Below are 16665 nucleotides of genomic sequence, written 5' to 3'. Positions count from 1 at the left end.
AGCTTCACAAGGTATATATCCATATACAGTTGCTGGTGTATGCTCTTTCTTACGGCTCCTTTACTACCAACAAAAGTCAATCACTGAAAAAAAAATCCTCCCCACTCATACTATTCATGGAAACCATTTTAAAGATGGATATTCAAAATTCAAAACATTTATTAAAGGTTATGGAAATGGACTAGTGGTTTTGCCAGTAGCCTAGTTTTGCACACGAAGACACGAAGCCTTTGTGTGAGGCTTGCCTGCCTGTAACACAACTTTAAATCATTTACCTTTAACACATCAGGGACAACTCCAAATACTTTTTTAGGTTGACAACTATCATTCTTCAATGTGGAATTACCTGTACTTATCTTTGATAAATGTAATACGTAACATATTATTACTGCCTCGCTTCTGCATAGTACCTAAATACATCAATCATTTCAGGATCAAATTTCATTTAAATTATGTTCATTATTATAAACATAATTTAAAAAAATATAAAATGCATTCATTGTACTATCCCAAACAAATTTAGAAAAAAATATAATATACCTTTCATAAGAAATTTTACTCCCAAAGATGTGGTGTGACTCCCACCAGCCCATAGAATGTTTGGCACAAAGAACTTGGCCCTCATAGCAGTTCCATGCCCCTAATATCATCATCATCACCATTTATTTATATAGCGCCACTATTTCCGCAGTGCTGTACAGAGAACTCACTCATATCGGTCCCTGCCCATTTGGAGCTTACAGTCTAAATTCCCTAACACACACACACACACACACACACACACACACACACACACACACACAGACAGAGACAGAGAGACAGACTAGGGTCAATTTGATAGCAGCCAATTAACCTGCCAGTATCGTTTTGAAGTGTGGAAGGAAACCGGAGCACCCGAAGGAAACCCACGCAAACACGGGCAGGACATACAAACTCCTCACAGATAAGACCATGGTCGCAAATTGAACTCATGACCCCAGCGCTGTGAGGCAGAAGTGCTAACCACTACGCCACTGTGCTAAAATACACATTACTTTGAAAATAATATAAAAGTAATGTGTAAATGCCTAAAGACCATGTTCATTTAAAATTTAAGGCTATGTTGATACTACATCTATGCTCACTCAAGCAAATTGTTTCCATTTACTTTTTTCTATAATAGATTAAACAAAATAATTATATAAGATAGGATGATAGTGTTGTGACTAGTGGTTAAAGAAAAATATTCAGACAGTCCCTCTGTGAGACCCAATGACAGAATCAATAGATCTCTCTGAGGGACTATCTGAGGGTCTCTCTAAGCTTTTGTAAACCTTTAGGTGGTAGTGAAAAATAAAAAAAAATTATTGACATTTTTATGTGCAAGTAATTACATTCTGTCAGACATAATACCATCTGCTTTAACATTCCAAAAATAATCTCTAATTCTTTAAAAAAGTAGCAAGATATTTAGCAATATGTAGTAATATGTTTTAGTATTAAGTACTAGCAATTAACTTCAGTAAGCTTAATCTGGAAATATGCATAAGTGCTACTGTCCATTAATTGTCTAAAATAGGTGTTAGGATTGTTTTTGCTTCACTCTGTATATTAAGAGGGTTTAATATATACCGGCATTAAGTGTAGTGGAGCCTACTTTTTTGATAATTAATTTTTAGTCTGAATAGGTCCCCCTTCACAGTACATACATATTATTTTCTTGGGGATAAAACTAGGTAGTTTACAATATGATTGTTAAAAGTTGGTATTTTCCTAAAACATAGTCTTTGAATTTGTTTTTAAAAGCTTTAACTTCTTCAATGTAGTAAATCACAAAAACATATTGTGAAATCCCCAATTTGAATCACAGGCAACTTGAGCCTTATTATTGAACAGTATCTCTGCTTGTTGCTTTCTTCTTAGATGTTTATTATTTTTTGTGAAAGTGAAACTATCCAAACTATCAGAACCACTGTCCTCTATATTCACGTCCCAGATTAGTTTCTTTATACAAAATAGCAATCACCATTTATAAAATACTGTCATGAACAGGTCAAAGCGGTGTAATAAACCACCAATTTGACCGGATATACACCTCCAGTCTTTGGTATGCGCTCATTGTTCCATTGCCACTAAAAGGCAATAGCACATATATGTATTATAGTCTTCATTCAAACAAGCTTCTCATGTAGCATCACACAGATCAAAAAAACTCAGACTACTGACATACCCACTGGGCCATTTTTATTACCTTTAATAAATGTGTTTGCAGTTTGTATATATAGCTTCCTGATATTTCCTGTGCCGAGTATGAATGTGGCTGTTTCTTTTCTGTCATCAGCAGAGGAACTGTTACAATGAACTTGTACACAATACTAGAGGTGCATATGATTAATTGTTGTGTTCACTTTGCATTTATTGTTTAGATTTATTTACATATGATGTTTATGAATGCACAGTAATGATCCATTCTTCTCTACTTTTCTGTTTTGTCGACAAAATATTTTCTTTTTTGCATTCAATATTGTTTAAACTATTTGCCTGTATGTGACTAAGTTTTATAGAGTGTATAGAAACCAAAAACTATTTCTTTAAATATTATGTATATACATTGTGGACTTTGTGGTATAATCACACAGGCATTGAACACAACTCTTTTCAGGTGCAAAAATAGTCAGGCTGCTGCTAGACTCACCGATCTGTTTCTTTCACATTCAATAAAGATTTCTGCATTTTGGTTGGCGTCAGTGCATCTGTTTATTTTCTGTGATTGACTGTACTAAATCATACAGAAGTATATTCAAGTTATACATGAATTAATAAAAGAAATACCAATTTCAAATATCAAAATAATGACAAGTGAGGCCATAAACTGAGCACCCTTAAATGCAGGTATTAGGGCAAACGTTAGGCACTTACCCATTCATGGTTAAGTTCACTGCAAGTTCCAGCCAATTGGAATCCTATGAGAGTGTTCTTAGCTTCGGTATATAGTTTCCTCTCAAGGGTTGCTGGTCCTCTTTCACTGCAGGAAATCCCTCCATCCCGCCCCTCAAAATTACATGTCTAAATTTTTCTATCCCTCTGTACAAAGCAGACACATCTCGTTGAGAAGGCATTATGAATCGACAACTAATTCATACGGTGCCATCACTGATTGGCCGCAGGTCACTGCCCTCTTTGAAGTACTTGTGGCTCTTGGTCCCTTCGTGAGAGGGATCTCTTGACCTGCCTTGTGTGGGCACATCATTGTGAGTCCAGTGGAGGTGTAGTCAGGCTGATGCCAGATTTAGCAATGACCTATTGTAAAGGACTATATCCTGCATCCAGGGGTTTTTTGGTTCTGTTATTAGTTGTAGCTGACTCACAACTTGCCTTCTCCGCCACCACCATGTTTTGTTTTTAACAAACTGTGTCTTTATTTTAGCATAAGCTTAGTTAAGGCTTAATGTGTGAGTGGAATTTGGTGCAGTGAAAGTAAAGTATCTACAATATGCAGTTTATCAAAACTAGAATATAATAAAGTACCTCTGTACTAGCAAAAGTGATCAACTCTACCTGTACTGAAATGTAAAATTGATTCAGTTCAGCAACAGAGAACAACAAGCAAATATCTTACTTGTCATTATTGTCATGTCCTTTTTTAATTTGCTAAAACACTGATTGAAGAAAAGAACTTATAAGATAACACGTAACACAGATACTATAAGATATTGTACTCTCAAAAAGTTTATAAATTATTTGTTCGTGTGCTATTATTTTTTTGTCATCATAATTATTTTTCTATGCAAGGAAACGGAAAGCCAAGATTATCAAAGTGTCTTTGAAAGTAAATTTCCTATCATATTTTAAGCTAAACTCTGGTCTTTGTGATGTTATATGCTCTTCATTTTAGTAAATGTGATACTAAACAGAGCAATTGTTTTCGCTAATAAGATGTCTCATGGCTTAACTGTAGCTATAAAAAGAAGTCTAAAAAATTGTTCACAAATATAATTGTTTGTGTTTAGTATTTTATGTTTTATGTTAGTCATTTAGCTTGCTTTATTATAGCACTTTGTTGAATTTTGAATGCCTTGCAGTAGTTGTTACTTTAGGAAGTTAAAAAGTTTAATTTGCTCAGAGCATTACATATGATTATTGGTTGTATTTTTGGAATAGAACATTTCAGTATAATGTGTGTGTGTGTGTGTGTGTGTGTGTGTGTGTGTGTGTGTGTATAGATACAACGATCAGCCACAACATTAAAACCACCTGCCTAATATTGTGTAGTTCCCCCGCATCTCGTCAAAACAGCTCTGCCCATCAAAGCATGGACTCTACAAGACCTCTGATAGTGTCCTATGTTATCTGCAGTAAGATCCTATAATCCTGAAAGTTGCAAGATGGGGCCTCCAAGGCTCTCACTTTTTTCTAGCACATCCCACAGATGTTCAATTGGATTCGTATCTGGGAAATTTGGAGCCCTAGTCAACACCTTGAACACGTTGTAAAGTCCCTCAAACCATTCCTGAACATTTTTTGCAGTTTGCCAGGGTGCATTATCCTGTTAAAAGAGGCCACTGTCATCAGGGAATACTGTTGCCATGAAGGAGTGTACTTGGTCTGCAACAATATTTGCGTAGATGTTATGTGTCAAAGTAATATCAATATGAATGCCAAGAAGCAAAAGGTTTCACAGCAGAAAATTGCCCAGAGCAACACAATGTCTCCACAGGCTTGCTTTTATTTCCATAGTACATCCTGGTGCCATCCCATCGCACATAATCCTGGCTGTCCACATGATATAAAAGAAAATGTAATTCATCAGACAAAGCTACCTTTTCCCATTGCTCCAAGGTACAGCTGCCCATTGAAGGTTCTTTCGCTTTCAGTGGCGAATATGAGTCAGCATGAGCACTCTGACCGGTCTGCGGCTTCGCAGCCGCGTGTGCAGATAGCTCTAATACACTGTATATTCTGACACTTCTCTATCATAGCCAGCATAAAATTTACAGCAATTTGTTAGGATTAATATGGTCCTCAATGCTGAGAAATATAGGCAGATACTTATCCAGCATGCAATACCATCACGGAGGTATCTGATTGGCTCTAAATTTATTTGCAGCAGGACAATGACCCCAAGCATACAGCCTATGTCATTAAAAACTATCTTCATTGTAAAGAAGTACAAGGAGCCTGTAAGTGATGATATGGCCCCCACAGGGCCCTGATCTCAACATCATCTGGTCTGTCTGGGATTACATGAAGAGAGAGAAGGATTTGAGCAAGTCTACATCCACAGAATATATGTGGTTAGTTCTATAAGTTGTTTGGAATAACTTCCCTGCTGTGTACCTTCAAAAACTGTGTGCAAGTGTACCTAGAAGAATTAAGGCTTTGAAGGCAAAGGGTGGTCACACCCTTGATTTGATCTTGATATCTCTTCTGTTCATTCACTTTGCATTTTGTTAATTGATAAAAATAAACTATTAACACTTCTATATTTGAAAGCACTCTTACTTTGCAGCGTATTTTCCATACCTGCCTAAAACTTTTGTACAGTATTGTATATATTGTTTGTTTTAGAGCACCAAACTATCTTTTCTTTTGTTTTCACATACACAGTGTCCTTAATTGTCCTGGCTGCACTTTTCCAAATTAATTTAATAATTTTTGCACATTTCATTAATTTAAAGAAGCACACTTTGGTTACACTGATTTCTAATTTTTTTTTTTTTTAAAGTCAGAGTCCTCCCCTCAGTGCTACAGGCTTTAAAAATGGAGGCTCTGGGAAAGTTTTAATTGTGACACATTGAATATATATATATATATATATATATATATATATATATATATATATATATATGTTTCACATGTTAGGTATGCCAGGGTCTCACCTACAGGAGATGCCTTGGTGTTGGTAAGTGAGCTTATCCTATCATAGCTGCAGTATATTGTGCACTAAATTCTATTTCTGTATATGCTGACACATAGTGATCTATATATTGTTTATTTGAGAGTGCCAGTCTGTCTTTTCTTTTGTTTTCACATGATTTGTGGTCATGGTTTCACTTGTGCAAGATGTGTATTTTACTTTCCCATTCAAAATTGCAAGGATACATAGATTATAGAATTCCATTGAGCATGTTTTATTGTTTGGAGTTGATGTGGAGGTAAGTTGTTAAGTTTCTTCAGATGTTAAAGAATATTACAGGCAGGTTGAGAGCAGTTAAAAAAAATATATATTTTGCATGCCATTTCACCAGTCAGGGGCAAACGCAGGATTTGAGGAGGGGGGTTTCCACGCCACACCACCAGTGGGCGTAACCAGCACGTGTGGGGGCATAGCTATGCTTTACAACATTGCTCTTTGCCATAAAAGTCATGTGCTGTAAAGTAATAAACCCTGCTTACTGAATATTCTTATGTAAAATCCTATATAAGATTCTTGTTTGTTCATCATTGCTGTATTACACAAGCTGAATTCTTCAGACATGGTCAAATGTTATACTGTACAGACATTAAAATTACTGTATTGCTACTCAGAATAGGTGGTCTGTATGTATTGTACTTTTAGGTGATATACTGTTTTGTATGCTAATGTTACTTACATTCAGTGTTTGCTGCCTCATGGAAAATAATGATGAAATGGGTTTTTGGCACAAGCTGATTAGCAATTTACAGAGTTTGTGGCTTGTTTCAGCTGGTAATTATCTAACTAGAATAGTCAGACTATATCACAAATGCATATCTCCTATCTGTCCCAATTTAGGCAGGATAGGGTCACACTCTCAAACACACACAGGGTCAAACACACACACAACTAAACTGTCATATACATAGACAAGTTCAGAGTCACACATACACAAACACACAGACATGTAAGCTAGGGATGTGTACCGGCCACTTTTCGCGTTTGGGTTTTTGGTTTTGGGTTCTGATTACCTTCAGGTTTTGGGTTCTAATGGGTTTTGCCAAAACACCCCCCTCAAGGTTTTGGGTTTTGGGTTTTGGGTTCTGATTTTTTTTAAAAAAAGCATAAAAACTGCTAAAATCCAGTTTTTTTTTTCTTTTCACTCCTACGCTATTATTAACCTCAATACCATTAATTTCCACTCATTTCCAGTCTATTCTGAACACCTCACACCTCACAATATTGTTTTTAGGCCAAAAGGTTGCACTGAGGTAGCTGGATGACTAAGCTAAGCGACATAAGTGGGCGGCACAAACACGTGGCCCATTTAGGAGTGGCACTGCAGTGGCAGACAGGATGGCAGTTTGAAAAACTAGGCCCCAAAGAGCACATAATGCCAAAAAAAGAGGTCCAAGATGGAATTGTCCTTGAGCCCTCCCACCCACCCTTATGTTGGGGAAATAGGACATGCGCACTTTAACAAACCAATCATTTCAGCGACAGGGCCACCAAAACTGTGGCTGAAATGATTGGTTCGTTTGGAACCCCACAAAACGAGCTGTCAAAGAAAAAAAAGAGGTGCAAGATGGAATTGTCCTTAGGCCCTCCCACCCACCCTTATGTTGCAGAAAAAGGACATGCACACTTTAACAAACCAATCATTTCAGCGACAGGGCCTACCAAACTACTGTGGCTGAAGTGATTGGTTTGTTTGGGCCCCCACACAAAAAAAGCAATTCATCTCTCCCTGTACAAAGTAAACTGGGTCTACTGAGGCAAGATGTCGTCCTCATCCTCATCCTCTGAATACTCACCCCCTTCAGTGTGTACTTCCTCTTCCTCACACATTATCAATTTGTCCCCGCTGGACTCCACAATCACAGGTCCCTCTGTAGTCTCTGGAGGCCATTGCTGGTCTTCATTGAAGAATTGATAATTCATTTTGATGAACATCAACTTCTCCACATTTTGCGGAAGCAACCTCCTTCGCCGCTCACCGACCAGGTTCCCCGCTGCACTAAAAACTCTTTCGGAGTACACACTGGAGGGGGGACAACTCAGGTAAAATAGAGCCAGTTTGTACAGGGGCTTCCAAACTGCCTTATTTTCCTGCCAGTACAAGTAAGGACTGTCTGACATGTCTACTTGGATGCTGTCACCAAAGTAATCCTCGACTATTTTTTCAATGGTGACAGCATCCAATGCAGCGACAGTAGACATGTCTGCAATCGTTGGCAGGTCCTTCAGTCCTGACCAGATGTTCAAATTCGCTCCTGCCTGCTCTGCATCCCCGCCAGCGGGTCGTTTAGGAAATCTCAGCTGATTCCTCGCAGCCATAGGTGTGGGAGAAAATGAAGGAGGAGCTGTTGCCATGTCACGGTCCTCTTCAGATGACAATCTCCTGATCAGCAGGTCTTTGCACCGCTGTACACTTGTGTCCGCCGGAAACAGAGACACAACATACGCTTTAAACTGAGGATCGAGCACAGTGGCCAGAATGTATTCCTCTGACTTTAAAAGACTGACCACCCTCGGATCCTGGCAAAGCGTACGAAGGGCTTCATCCACAAGAGCTACATGCTTTGTGGAATCGCAATGCTTTACCAGCTCCTCCCTCACTTTCTCCAGCTGCTTCTACAACAGCCTGATCAGGGGAATCACCTGACTCAAGCTGGCAGTGTCGGAACTGACTTCTCGTGTGGCAAGTTCAAACGGCTGGAGAACCTTGCACAACACGGAAATCAGTCTCCACTGCGCTTGACTCAGGCGCATCCCCACTCCTTTGCCTATGTCGTAGGTGGCTGTGTAGGCTTGAATGGTCTTTTGCTGCTCCTCCATCCTCTGCAGCATATAGAGGGTGGAGTTCCAGCGCATCACAACCTCTTGTTTGAGGTGATGGCAGGGCAGGTTCAGGCTTTTTGACGGTGCTCCAGTCTTCGGTAGGCAGTGGCAGAATGGTGAAAGTGTCCAGCAATTTTGCGAGCCACCGCAAGCATATCCTGCACACCCCTGTCACTTTTAAGATAATGCTGCACCACCAAATTTATTGTGTGGGCAAAACATGGGACGTGCTGGAAATTGCCCATATGTAATGCCCGCACAATGTTACTGGCGTTGTCCGACACCACAAATCCCCAGGAGAATCTAAGTTGGGTAAGCCACTGCGAGATGATTTCCCTCAGTTTCTCTAAGAGGTTGTCGGCGTTGTGCCTCTTACTGAAACCAGTGATACACAACGTTGCCTGCCTTGGAACGAGCAGGCGTTTCGGTAATGCTGCTACTGATGCTGCTGCTGCTGTTGATGCGGAAGTCGATGCATCTACCCAGTGGGCTGTCACAGTCATATAGTCCTTAGTTTGCCCTGAACCACTTGTCCACATGTCCGTGGTTAAGTGGACAGTGTGTACAACTGAATTTTTTAGAGCACTGAGGACACTTTTTCGTACTTCTCTGTACATCCCGGGTATCGCCTGCCTAGTGAAGTGGAATCTAGACGGGATTTGGTACCGGGGACACAATACCTCCATCAACCGTCTAAATCCCACTCCACTGATGGCGGGCACCGGACGTACGTCTAACACCAACATAGCTGTCAAGGCCGTAGATATCCGCTTTGCCATAGGATGACTGCTGTTGTACTTCGTGCTCATGGCAAATGACTGTTGTTTGGTCAATTTCTTAGTGAAAGTCGTAGTAGTCTTACGACTTCCCCTCTGAGAAGATGACCGACTCCCAGCAGCAGCGGCAGTAGTAGGCGTACCGCTGCAGGATCCTCCGGAAGAATCCCGGATTGAAGAGGACTCAGTCATGTCGGTGACATGGCCTGCAGGACTATCTCCGATCCAGATCGAGGAGGAAATTGACGAGGAGTGTGTTGCTGGTGTGGACACAACGGCACCAAGGGATTTTGGTGTCCTTGGACGTCTGACGGTCCTAGCCACAGTTCCTGAACTAAACACAGAATTATGAAGGGTCTTCAGGTGACGTATAAGGGAGGATGTCTCTAGGTGACCAAGATCCTTACCCCTGCTTATTGCAGCTTTACATAAGCTACATATGGCAATACATTTGTTGTCCGGATTGGGATAGAAATAATTCCAGACCGAAAAGGTGGATTTATTGGTCTTCTGCCCAGGCATGACGATGGGCTTTTTCATCCCATGGACAACAACTGTTTTTCCCCCTGGTGCCTCATTTAAGAAAACCACATCAGCATCCTCCTCGTCAAGTTCCTCCTCAGCGCCAGCTACATCAATTTCCTCCTTCATTATCATTATCAACATTGACACCTTCATTATCAAAATCTGGAACTGCACTGTGGGTGATCCTTCCAGCATATGCAGAGGGCGTGCTGCAAATGGTGGAAGGAGCCACCTCTTCCCGTACAGTGCTGGGAAGGTCAGGCATCGCAACCACAAACACCCTTGGACTCTCCTTGGGGATTTGTGATGCCATGTCTTTAGAAGGCAGAGTTGTTTGCTGTGTTTTTGATGACAGCTTAACTCTCTTAAATTTTCTAAAGGGGGGGGAGGAGGGCTTAGATCATTGGGTGAAGCTGAACCACTAGTCATGAACACGGGCCAGGGCCTAAGCCGTTCCTTGCCACTCCGTGTCGTAAATAGCATATTGGCAAGTTTACGTTTCTCCTCAGATGATTTTAATTTTTTTTTTTTGCTAATTTTAGTGAAATTTGGCTTTTTGGATTTTACATGCCCTCTACTATGACATTGAGCATCGGCCTTGGCAGACGACGTTGATGGCATTTCATCGTCTATGTCATGACTAGTAGCAGCAGCTTCAGCATTAGGAGGAAGTGGTTCTTGATCTTTCCCTACTTTATCCTCCACATTGTTGTTCCCCATTATATGCAGCACAAGAGAGGGTACCCCTAAACCACACACACTCGGCAAAGCCTTTAAAAATTATTTGCGGCACAGGAGAGTACCACTGGACTGAGCAGGACAGAACCACTGGACTGAGCAGGACAGAGCACAGGACACCACCACTGGACTGATTTGGATAGCACCACTGGACTTAGTAGGACAGAGCACAGGACAGCACCACTGGACTGATTTGGACAGCACCACTGGACTGAGCAGGACAGAGCAATGGACACCACCACTGGACTGAGCAGGACAGAGCACAGGACAGCACCACTGGACTGATTTGGACAGCACCACTGGACTGAGCAGGACAGAGCACAGGACACCACCACTGGACTGATTTGGACAGCACCACTGGACTGAGCAGAACAGAGCACAGGACACAACCACTGGACTGAACAGGACAGAGCACAGGACAGCACCACTGGACTGAGCAGGACAGAGCACAGGACACCACCACTGGACTGAGCAGGATAGAGCACAGGATAGCACCACTGGACTGAGCAGGACAGCACCACTGGACTGAGCAGGACAGCACCACTGGACTGAGCAGGACAGAGCACAGGACACCACCACTGGACTGAGCCGGACAGAGCACAGGACACCACCACTGGACTGATTTGGACAGCACCACTGGACTGAGCAGGACAGAGCACAGGACACCACCACTGGACTGATTTGGACAGCACCACTGGACTGAGCAGGACAGAGCACAGGACACCACCACTGGACTGATTTGGACAGCACCACTGGACTGAGCAGGACAGAGCACAGGACACCACCACTGGACTGAGCAGGACAGAGCACAGGACAGCACCACTGGACTGAGCAGGACAGCACCACTGGACTGAGCAGGACAGAACCACTGGACTGAGCAGGACAGAGCACAGGACACCACCACTGGACTGAGCAGCACAGAGCACAGGACAGCACCACTGGACAGAGCAGGACAGCACCACTGGACTGAGCAGGACAGAGCACAGGACACCACCACTGGACTGAGCAGGACAGAGCACAGGACAGCACCACTGGACTGCGCAGGACAGCACCACTGGACTGAGCAGGACAGAGCACAGGACACCACCACTGGACTGAGCAGGACAGAGCACAGGACAGCACCACTGGACTGAAAGGACAGAGGACACCACAAAAACACCCTCCCTCTTCCCTCTCCAATGCCCGAGTGAAGATGGCGGCGGAAAGCGGGGAATAATATGAATCCGGATCTCGCGAGATCCGACGGCGGGATTTTGACGTTTTACCTCGTTTTGAGTTTTGCGTCGGGCTGGAATCCCGAAACAGTGCTCGGATCCGGGCTTGGATCGGCACTGTTCGGGCGTGTTCGGATTTCAAAAATCCGAACCCGCTCACCCCTAATGTAAACTGTCACATACACAGATAAGCACAGACATACAGAGACAGTAACAGACAAACTGTCACAGACACAGACCTTCTTCTTCTGCCTCCTGTATCACACACATGCCAGCTGGGTGGGAGGAATTGGCGGGGCCAGACTGCAAGTCAGAGAGTGCTGTATACACACAGCAGGGGAAGCAATCTAGGGGCCACTCACTGCAAGCATCGGCACTCCAGGGAGGATAGGTGTTTCTGGGGACTAGGAAACCCCCCTGGGTGCACCCCTGACAGTCTCTCCACCCTGCATACATATTTTTGCTTGAATGCGTGCAAAATACAGAATTCACATATAACAGTGTTGCATGTATGTAAAACGTTTCTGAACTTTTCTGAGAGGTTAGTTTTTGTGAATTGTCTCACCAGCCCTGAATCCCCAAGATGGGAAAAATCATGACATTTGTAGAATGTTTTCTTGCACATTGTACAGGAACTAAGCAGCCCATAGGACTTCTGTTCCAACCCTGGAGATTAGAGATGTTTTGATAATTCAGCAATAAAGCAGTCAGAAAGGCTCAAAACCAGAACTGTAGTGAGTTACCAAGACCTTAAGAAGGAGAGTGGGATAGATTTTGGAAAATAGCAGGTGAGTGTATGATATTAGTCTAACAACATAAAGTGTATGGGTAGAATCATTACACTTTTAGATCATCAGGGGAGACAGGATGATAGGTACAGCAAAAGTATTGGTAAAACCTGCTATAAGCAAATACAAAGACTGGGGAATAATAGAGAATAATCCCAAGCGGTAAGCGAAACCAACAAGTAAATGTCTTGTAAAGTAAACATACAGAATGTGTTTCTGCATATGTCAATAAGTGTGGTGGTAGGTGTGCAACAATGTGTGTTCTTTTAAGCAAATTTTCAGAAACAATTATTAAGCTGCTATTAAACTATTTTTTCAACTTGGAAATGACCACCAAGTTGTACAGAAAGGATACAGAATGAAATGCCTCTGCTGCTAAAGGAGAAATTCATAATACATTGAATAATCACAAAGATTTGCTACTAATTCTCCTCAGTATACGTAATAATATGCATGTCTAAGTTATTAAACTTCTGACACTATCACTTTTTGGTCTTTCTTGCCAACTGATTTATTTTTATTGCTTATAGTTAGTTATGAAATATTTTACATAGAATGTCAGAAAATAGTTTAAAATTGCATGGAATATGTTTTACATTCTTGAAATTATAACACATAAGTAATAAAATAACTACAAAGCAAAATATTAACATTAAAATACTGTAGCAGTAAATGCATTTTCATGTGAAATACTGTGAATGTTTTGTCTACAATTTCTGAGACATGAATAAAAGATTAGACCCAAATTTAAGGAGGACTTGTTACTTCTGTAGCAAGTCTCAGATAATTTTGTTAGGACCCCAGATTGTCACATATGCAATATATTCTAATCTTTTGGGTTTCCAGAACAATGGAACTTTTAGGGTCCCAGTCAAAGGGAGTTTGAGCTCCACTGTTATTTATTGTATACCCTACTCCTAATTAAATGTTTATTGTAGTTTGTGTAAGGGTACATAAGGACACCATTTCAGTTGGCTCCAGTTGTGTGGTCATGGAAGAAAATTTGTGGATGTGGTTATGCTAAATTCAGGTTGGAATTTAAAGGGTGAGGCTAATATTATACTAAGCATGTGGAAAATATTCACACTTTAAATAAATTTGAGTACAGTGTTGTCACATATGCCAGGTTACAGAAGAAGAGAAAGAGCACAATACATTTACCAAGTTACAAAAATAAGAATGAGGGCCAGGTCATCAAAATGTATAGCTCATTTAATCTTACTTTAATGTGTTATTAGTCCACTTGTTGGTGCCTCAGAAAGCAGATGGACTAAGTGCATATGCATTTAAAACATATTTATTCAGAATACTCTGCCTGTTTTTATTTCAACAAATTATATATTACTTTCTGAATTTGTATTTCTTTGCATTTACATATATACAATTATTTTATCAAATCCTTAAGTACAAAAAATGTACTTTAGAAGACATTGCTATTAAATAATGTGATTTTCAGAGCTTTAAAGGCAAGACTGTAATGACAGTAAAGTCACTATATATAGTTGGTCATGTGCAAGGACACTGACATAAAATGCTCACATATAAAAATGATCTACAAGTTACAGTCAATGGTGTTTAGAACATTTAAAAAAAAATTGTAATAGTATTGTATAATTACTGCAGAATTATTTTGTCATTACAAATTCATACACACCAATCTTTGAAGAAATTAATCTGAATCGGTGTAATTGAATTTTTAATTATACATCACTCAATATAACAATAAATCAGTATGTTTATATTACTTTAGCGCTGTATCACAGCAAACCTAAAATTAGTAACCTCTCTCTTTTCTATTTTATATGATTGTTATAGAGTACAGCTAAAGTATGTGTCATTGTAGCAAGCTTTATATTTTATAAATAACATTGAGAGGATTATATGCCTGTATCCCACATCTACAGTCATCTTTGTATTAAAAGAACAAATTTTGCTTGCAGTGAGGGTTTACAAAAGCCACATAAGCTGGCTGCACATCTGCAGTGTACATGATCTCTAACAAAATATGATCAAATCAGAACTGCAGATAAACCAGATTAGAGAATTAGTGATACCACTGACCAGTCAGGAAATAGGAAGCTGGGAGGGCATGTGTCATGGTCGTCTGTATATCTCGATCCAATTCGGGACCTCCTGAATGAGATTCTGCACGGCCGGAAGCGCTGAACCCGGTTGGAAAAGTTCGAGACAAAGAGGGTGCAACCCGTAAGTAAGGGAAAATGGAGACTGTCACACACCGCTCCCATAACTAGGTGCTGCTGTGTGACTTGCCCTTTAAGGAACTATGCTGTGCTTGTCTCCTGTTTCAGAGTCTCTACCTGTTCATGGCTGTTTTCTATTTTCCTAATTGGAACCTCCTTTTGAAGCTTATTGGTTACTGAAGACTATTTTAACCTCTTGTGATCAGGAACTCATTGCCTGATCTTTATGTTACTTACCCTGCCGTGGGTTCTGGCTGTATACCTTATCCTCTGAGTGTCTTCTGGATGTTATCAGTTGTCGAGATCGCCTGTCATCGCTGATATCTATCTGGCTCTGCTGAATACCAGTTCATGGTTCATCTCTAGCTGCAATCATTACTTGAACTTTATCTGCACATTAAACTGTTCCGTGAGTTGCCTATTACAATCTGTGCATACTGATTGGCTCTATTACCTCTCTGCTCGGCAGTCTGTAATTCTTATTGAACTACAATCAAGTTCTGGTCATCTGTGGTTCTGGTCCGGCACGGCTATTATTGTCATTCTGCTGTTAGTATTGCTGGACTATTATTAAGTATTATTGCCGAGCTAGGAGCCGCTCTGTTAATCAAGTTCTGTGTGATATCAGCTGCTATTCTATCAAGTGATGAACCTATGTTTCTCCGTGTATTGGATTCCTATTGTCACGCTGTACTTCTAGCAACATTCCTTTGCATGTCTCTAGTACTTGGACTATATACATCTGTTGTTCCGCTGATAAAGAACCATTATATTACCTGCAACTACCTGCTTAAGTGAATCACATTCCATCTGGATCAGCCAAGTCTCTATACTATCTTCATCGGACTTTCAAGCTGTGTCAGTGATTCTTCTCTATTGATATTGGTGTTACAAGGTGTCAAATGTTCTGGATCATCATCATCTCAGCGTTGAACAGTATTATTTGTTTGCATGCTGTTGCCTATGGTTACCACCTGAAGTACTGCTGTGTTTATTTTATTTATGAGTTTCTGTGTACTCAGCATAGCTGAGTTGTACAATACTTATTACTGCTGTTGCACCATTGAACAATATACTAAAGTTGCAACACTACTACATCGTCTGTGTATTTCTTCATTGTGACTCTCATCTGAACTTATCCCAGCGTGTTCTGTCTCCACCACCCTCTGCTTTACCACCTATGTAGAGGTTGGGGATCCAATAATATCCTTAGCCGTGACAGAGACAAACCAGTGGATACATGCACTTGGTTATTATGAGCAAATTCTGCCCAACACAAGAAGAGCTCCATTCAGCCTGATTACCCGAAGAGTAGGTCCTGAGAAATTGTTCCAAGTCTTGGTTGACCGACTCAGTTTGGCTGTTGGTTTGAGGGTGGTAACCTGAGGAAAATTTTAGATTGACACCCAACTCTTTGCAGAATGATCTCCAGAACTTGGACACAAACTGTACTCCTCTATCAGAGATAATATCCTGGGGACAGCCGTGAAGACGGAAAATCTCCTTATTGAAAAGATTAGCAAGGACGGAAGCCGAAGGGATTCCCTTGAGAGGTATGAAATGGGCCAACTTGGAAAATCTATCCACTACCACCCAGACAGTATTGAATCCATGGCTAGCTGGTAAATCAGTGACGAAATCCATAGAGATACTAGTCCATGGTCTCTCTGGAATGGGAAGTGGTACCAAGGGTCCTGCTGGAGACTG

Source organism: Mixophyes fleayi, chromosome 4 (assembly GCF_038048845.1).
Source record: "Mixophyes fleayi isolate aMixFle1 chromosome 4, aMixFle1.hap1, whole genome shotgun sequence".
NCBI classification, from domain to species: domain Eukaryota; kingdom Metazoa; phylum Chordata; class Amphibia; order Anura; family Limnodynastidae; genus Mixophyes; species Mixophyes fleayi.
The sequence above is the reverse complement of the archived record's forward strand: the minus strand, read 5'-3'. Positions refer to the sequence as shown.